General features: G+C 39.3%; 1 pseudogene; it reads left to right on the top strand.

The window, feature by feature from the left end:
• The first annotated feature begins 1,897 nt into the window (after positions 1 to 1,897).
• LOC128561814 (NADH dehydrogenase [ubiquinone] 1 beta subcomplex subunit 9-like) lies at positions 1,898 to 2,566 on the top strand (annotated as a pseudogene).
• Positions 2,567 to 7,860: the final 5,294 nt, after the last annotated feature.

The raw sequence follows: 7,860 nt of genomic DNA, 5'->3' as shown, positions 1-7,860 counted from the left end.
TTTTAAACAAAAATATTTTGTTTATTCAAAGCCAATTTTGGAGATCCTACTATTGGGCAGAACTATATCAGGCCCTGAAGGCACAGAAGTTAATTAGACATGGGGTTAATTAATTAAACCAGTTAATTAAACCAACTGTTTCTAAAGAAACAGTTATATTTTCAAATCATTACAATTCATTGCCATAGGTGCTAAAATAGAGTTGTGTGCCAGAGACAAAACAGGTCTCAAGGAAAGGGTGTTCAACTATGCTTTGGTAGATCAGTAAAGATTTCAGAGGAGCAAAAAGTCTTAGAGGACTAGAAGTTTGCCAGACAGACAAGAGAAGAATATTTCAGACAATATCCAGAGAAAGTGAGTCATGAAGGAATATATAAGAATGGTATGTTCCATGAAATACCAGGAAGTCACGGTGGTTAAAGAGGAAAGGGAAGTGATGATAGATGAGTATGGAAATATAAGCGGGAGGAAAGTCATAAATAGTCTTATATGCTGCCTCAAATAGTAGTTAGTCCTGTAAGAAATAGGGAGGCATTGAAATATTTAAAGTAAAAATGTCTCTATCAAATTTGTGTTTTAGATATATTATGCTAATCACTAGAGAAATGCAAGAGAAACACCCCCCCAAAAAAATACACTTCTATTTTTATTTTTTTAGACAGAGTCTCACTCTGGGTAGAGTGCTCAAAACACTCTGGTCTCTACCCAGTAGAACACCCTGGGTAGAGTGTTCAAAAGTCACCCATGAACACTAAATAAATTGCCTCTGTGAATGTGTGAACTCTGGCTCAAAGATTTCCTTCAGATTTTCATTTCTGCCTGCTTCCACTCTTCTTATGTACTGGTTCTCCTCATTCTCTATCTACCTTCATAATTTGATCACTTCTGCTCATCTGGACCTATTTGGCTCTTGTAGCCTAGCTTCAGTCTATTTAACTCAGCCATTTCAGGATGAAATTTCTGATCATTCCTGGAATTTGTATACACCCAAAGATGCCCATCTCTAGGTTTGGCTCAACAACTAGATCCCTTTCTCTTACCATACACAAAAATCAACTTAAAATGGACTAAAAACTTAATGCTATTTAGCCATTTAAAAAGAGCAAAATTCTGTATTTCACAGCAATATGGAGGACATTATACTAAGCAAAATAAGCTGGGCACAGAAAGAAAAATACTGTTTATTCTCACTCATAGGTAGAAACTAAAAAATAGCTGATGTCATAGCAGTAAAGAATAGAATAGTGATTACTAGAGGTAAGAAAGAGTGGGTGGGGGGTAGCCAAAAGTTGGTTAACAGATACAGTGGTACAGCTAGATAGGAGAAATAATTTCTAGTGTTCTATAGCATTATACATATAATGACTACAATTAACTACAATTTATTGTGTATTTTCACATAACCATAAGAACAGATTTTGAATGTTCCCAGCACAGGGAAATGATAAATGTTCACAGTGATGGACATGCTAATTATCTTGGCTTGATCATTACACAGTGTATACATGTATTGAAAGATCACACTGTACCCTATAAATATATACAGTTATTTATATGTTAAAATTAAAAATAGTAACAAAAGGGGCAGCGCCTGTGGCTCAAGGAGTAGGGCGCTGGTCCCATATGTCGGAGGTGGCGGGTTCAAACCCAGCCCTGGCCAAAAACCACAAAAAAAAAAAAATATATAGTAATAAAAGCAAAAAATACATGATCCAGCTATATGCTTTCTGTAAAGGAGTCATATTAGATCTAAAGACATAAAAAGATTGCAAGTGAAAAGATAGAAAAAGATACCCTGACAAATAACAACCAAAAGAGAAGAGTAATACTCATATTAGACAAAATAGACTTTATAAGAGGTTATAAGAGACAAAGAAGGGAGTCCCCGCGGCGCTGAAGGCGAGCGGCCGCCACGGCGTTCTCGGCGCCGACGGCCTACCTGACCCATCAGCAGAAGGTGTTGAGGCTTTACAAGCGGGCGCTGCACCACCTCGAGTCGTGGTGCATCCGCAGGGACAAATACCGGTACTTTGCTTGTTTGATGAGAGCCCGGTTTGAAGAACATAGGCATGAAAAAGATATGAGGAAGGCCACCCAGCTGCTGAGGGAGGCAGAAGAATAATTTTGGTATCGTCAGCATCCACAGCCGTATATCTTTCCTGACTCCCCTGGGGGTACCTCCTATGAAAGATACGAGTGCTACAAGGTTCCAGAGTGGTGCTTAGATGACTGGCATCCTTCTGAGAAGGCCATGTATCCTGATTACTTTGCCAAGAGAGAACAGTGGAAGAAACTGCGGAGGGAGAGCTGGGAGCGAGAGGTTAAGCAGCTGGAGGAGAAAACCTGCTTAACCTGCTGGACCACCTGGTGGTCCTTTGACAGAAGCTCTGCCTCCTGCCCGAAAGGAAGGTGATTTGCCCCCACTGTCGTGGCATATTGTGACCAGACCCAGGGATGGGCCCGTGTAGAGAGAGAGAGAGAGAGACACGTTACTGTTTATGTTTGAAAGTGAAATAGGTTACAGAATACACACACACTTGCCCAAATAAAAATAACTGAAATGGTAAAAAAAAAAAAAAAAAAAATAGACAAAGAAGGACATTATATATTAGAAAAAGGTTCAATATAGCAAGAAGATATACAGTTACCCACCTAAAGACAGGCTATCAAAATACATGAAGCAAAAACTGACAAAATTAAAGGAGAAATAGATAATTCTACAATAATAGTTAGATACTTCATTACCCCACTCTCAATAATAGATGAATAACCACATAGAAGCAAGGAAATAGAAGATTTAAACAAGAAAATAAATCAACTATATCTAACAGACATATACAGAACACTATATCCAACGATAGCATACACATTCTTCTCAAATGTATATGGGACATTTTCCAGGATAGATCGTATATTAGGCCACAAATTGATTCTCAATAGATTTTAAAAGATAGATAACATACAAATTATCTCCCCTGATTACAAGATAAAATTAGAAACCAACAACGGAAATAAAACTGAAAAATTCATAAGTCTGTGGAAATTAAACAACATACTCTTAAACAATCAATGAGCCCCCTCTGGGAGGCTAAGGCAGGCAGATTCCCTGAGCTGAGGATTTGGAGACCAGCCTTAGGAAGAGAAAAACTAGCCAGGCATGGCATCATGCTATGTACCTGTAGTCCCAGCTACTTGGGAGGCTGAGGCAAGAGAATTGCTTGAGCCCAAGAGTGTAAGGTAGGTATGAGCTATGACACCACAGTACTCTACCCAGGGCAACAGAATGAGACTTTGTCTAAAAGAAATAAAAATAAAAAATAACAACCAAAAAAAATCAATGAGCCATAAAAGAAAATACTTAGAGGCACATGAAAACCAAATCACAATATGCTGAAACTTATAGGGTCCAACAAAAGAAAGCAGTATTTAGTAGGAAAATTATAGCTATATGTGCTTACAATAAAAAACAAGAATGATATCAAATCCACAATCTAACTTTACAACTTAGGAACACCCCTATTTAATGTTTTTCATGCCTTAATTCATTTAATCCTCACTATAGTTTTTCAAGGCAGGTTTGGATTTTGTTGTTTTTTTATTTGTTTTGTTTTGAGGTTTTTTTTTTTTTTGAGGTTCAGGACATGCTACCTCTAAATGTGGCACTTTGGCACATTACATATTTTAAGCTGAAGGAATCTGAGAAAACAACAGAAACAGGGAGGTCTTTCTCACCTTTCCCCCACCACTTTACTCTTTTTTCATGAAGCAAGTCATGAAACCCAGGAAGGATTTTCTGACCTTCGTCTGAAGCAAGTTATCAGACTCTCATGGGAGAAGTGCCTTGTCTGTACCTGGACGACACGGAGATATAGAGAAGAATCTGAACACACAGGCCTTACTAAGTTTCCCCCTGTTTACCACCATTAAATCATATCCTTTGTTGGTCTATCTTATTTCTCTACAACTATCCCCTCTTCATCAAGCCTACTATTAAAAACCAAAACCCGGGTTAACTGTTTCTTCATATTTTATTTCTTTACGAGGGTTCTATGTCACATAAAACTTATATCAAATAAATTTGGGGCCAGGCATAGTGGCTCACTCACGTTATCCCCTCTCACCAAGATGGGAGGATTGCTTGAGTCCAGGAGTTCAAAACCAGCCTGGGCAGCACAGTGAGATCCTATCTTTACAAAAAAAGTTTTAAAAATTAGTCAAGTGTGGTAGTGATGCATATCTGTGGTCCTAGTTGCTTGGGAGGCTAGGACAGAGGAATGCCTGAGCCCAAGAGTTGAAGGCTGGAGTGAGCTATGATTGTGCCATTGCACTCCAGCCTGAGCAGCAGAGTGAGACTCTGTTTCTAAAATAATATTTTAAAATAAAGAAAAAATAGCCTTGATGCCCACAGCACAGTGGTTATGGCACCAGCCACATACACCAAGGGTGGTGGGTTCGAACCCAGCCTGGGCCAGCTAAATAACTGCAACAACAAAAAAAAACAGCCAGGTGTTGTGGCGGGCACCTGTAGTCCCAGGTACTTGGGAGGCTGAGGCAAGAGAATTGCTTAAGCCCAAGAGTCGGAGGTTGCTGTGAGCTGTGATGCCACAGCACTCTACCAAGGGCAACATAGTGAGACTCTGTCTCAAAAATAAATTAATTAATTAATTAAATTAAATTAAATAAAGAAAAAATAAATGAGCATGCTTTTTTTTTTTGAGACAGAGTCTCACTTTGTCCCCCATAGTAAAGTGCCTTGACATCATAGTTCACAGAAAGTTCAAACTCTTGGGCTTAAGTGATCCTCTTGCCTGAACCTCTCATGTAGCTGGGACTACAGGCACCCACCACAATGCCTACCCAGTTTCTAAAGAGAGGGTCTTGCTCTTGCCCAGGCTGGTCTCAAACTCCTGAACTCAAGCACTTTGCCCACCTCGGCCTCCCACAGTGCTAGGATTATAGGCGTGAGGATTATATACCATGCCTGGCTGTATGCTTTTTTAAAATATGTCTTTTGTGATAGGGCCCTCAGCCATGACCCTAAAATGAGTAGAAGGAAAGATATTTTTACTTCCCTAAAAGGTGAAGTAACTTTCCCCAAAATATACTGCTAATAAATGGAAGCTTGGGCCTGAATCTAGTACTCCCACCTTTATCCATTACACAGTATTTTATATCACCTGACTCTCCAATCAACTTATTAACCTGGGCCTTGTCTCAAAGGCAATGGATTCCCTACATTTTTATATGTGATTAAAATAAATGTTCTTCCCTCTGATATCCACATGGCTAATTCCCTTACCTCCGTGTGAAATAAATTATGTCCCTCCCCAAATTTATATGTTGAAGCCATAATTCCCAGCCGTGCACATAATAATCAATAAATAAATGATGGAAGGGAAGAAAGTTCAGGGTTGACTGAGTCTCCTTTATCTAATCAAACTCAATAGGACAGGAAGGAGACAGGGCTGGAACCAAAAAGAGAAACATAGTTTGTGCTTACAAATGGTGTCCACATGATGAAAAATTAGCAACTTCAATAGAAGATCAGGGTAGCCAGATTCAGAAAGGCAAACTCTTATAGTTATTGGCTTAAGCAAGGAATTTATGAAAAAGATCCCAATGACAATCACAGCAACAGCAAAAATACACAAGTGGGAGCTGATCGAATTTAAAAGTTTCTGCACAGACACAATCAACAAATAGACAACCTAGAATGGGAAAAAATATTTGCATGTTATAAATCAAATAAAGGGCTGATAACTAGAATCTACAAAGAACTCAAGCAAATTAGCAAGAAAAAATTAAATAACCTCATTAAAAAGTATACAAAAGACATGAACAGAAACTTTTTTTTTCTTTTTTTAGAGACAAGAGTTCCACTCCATCACCCTCTGTAGAGTGTTGTAGCATCACAGCTCACAGCAACCTCCAGCTCTTGAGCTTAAGTAATTCTCTTGCCTCAGTAGGAGGCAAGCTGGGACAACAGGCACCCACCACAACACCCAGCTATTTTTTGTTGCAGTTTGGCCAGGGCTGAGTTTGAACCTGCCACCCTTGGTATATGGGGCCAGCACCCTACTCACTGAACCACAGGCGCCACCCATGAACAGAACTTTTAAAATAAAGATAGTCTGGTCTAATGGCTAACCAACATGAAAAAATGCTCAACCTCTCCAATCATCAGAAAAATGCAAGTCAAAACCCAAGAGTTAGGGGTTGCTGTGAGCTATGACGCCACAGCACTCTACCAAGAGTGACAGCTTGAGACTCTGTCTTAAAAAAAAAAAGTCCCAAAGCAACAGACTCTGGCATGAGTGTGGAGAGAATGGAATGTTCATTTATTGTTGATGGGACTGCAAACTAGTACAACCTCTATGGAAAGTACAGTATGGAGGTATCTCAAAGAACTAAAAGTAGACCTACCTTTTGATCCATAATACCACTACTAGCCACTTATCCAAAGGAAAAAGGGACATTTTATCAAAAAGACATTTGCACTTGAGTGATTATTGCTGCACAATTCACAATTGCAAAGATGTGCAAACAACCCAAGTGCCCATCAATACATGGATTAATGAAATGTGGTATATGTATACCATGGAATACTACTCAGCCATAAAAATGGCAATCTAATATCATTTGTAACAACCTGGATGGAACTGGAGACCATTCTTCTTAAGTATTGCAAGAATGGAAAAACAAACACCATATGTACTCAGTACTAATTTGCAACTAGTCGATTAACATTTGTGTGCACATATGAAAGTAAAACTCAGTGGAAATCAAATGGGGTCGAGGGGAAGGCAAGATAGAGTAAATTCACACCTCATTGGTGCAAGGCACATATACTGGATGAAGGGCACACTTGTAACATTGACTTAAAATGTACAAATGTAAATTATGTGACCAAAATGTGTGTACCCCTGTAATACTCTGAAATAAAAACTAAATTAAGAAAAAAAAGAAAGGCAAAATGGATCCACACCTAGGAGGCATCTGAAGTTACTACAAACTGAAGGGCATGAAGGCAGCCAAGGACTAATTCTGGCATATACTTGGAAGTTGAGTTTCAGGGCGTTTACTCTTGCTTGTTTCACCTGCTTAAGTGTTGCCTTCAAAATGCTGTCAAAATCTCCTCACTCCTGTTCTGACACTTTTTTTACCTTAGCCCAGGCAGGATTGGTGGTGGTCTAGGAAATTACACTCAAAATCTACTTAGCTCCTTCAAAAGCTTCCTTCCCTCCTAGACATTAAAGATCCTAGAAAAGAAAATTCTTAGCATGCTCCTCCCTCTACCCCAGGCTCTGCTAGAAATCTTTCGCTTTGGCCGAGCTTCCTCCACTGTCTCTTTTATCTACTGCTTGAATGTTACTTCTGTCCCTGGTCTCTTTTGGTGGAATCTTAGATGTGGTTTCACTCCTGATGCTCCTCCTTGAATTTAACTTAAGTCGTTTATTCAAAAGTCTCTGAGCAGCCTAACCCAGCATCAGAGGTTCCTGCCCCTGAAGGAAGGTTAGTAGGGCAAAGGAATAGAGAGAAAGTCTGTAACACACAGCTCCCCCCAGTCACCTCCCCCACTAGGCAGCTTGTCCTGGACACTAGGAGTACTACCCCATGTGGTCATTTTATCCTTTTTGTACTGCAGCTCTCCCCTAAACCACCATCAACTGTAACTCTTGAAAAAAAATTTTATAAAAGCCCAAATTTCACCTGCAATGTGACTCAATCTTGTCCCACTCCCTTAAGTAGGAAAAGACTTACCATTAACATGGGTTTTGACCTTAACCTGCAGAAACTACTTGTAATATTGAGAAAAAAAGTTGGGAATTTTTTTTTTTTTTTAACTGTATAGAGTATGGG

The sequence above is a fragment of the Nycticebus coucang genome, chromosome 2 (genome assembly GCF_027406575.1).
Source record: "Nycticebus coucang isolate mNycCou1 chromosome 2, mNycCou1.pri, whole genome shotgun sequence".
NCBI lineage: Eukaryota > Metazoa > Chordata > Mammalia > Primates > Lorisidae > Nycticebus > Nycticebus coucang.
Note: the sequence above shows the minus strand (reverse complement) of the source record. Positions and strands in the feature narration are given on the sequence as shown.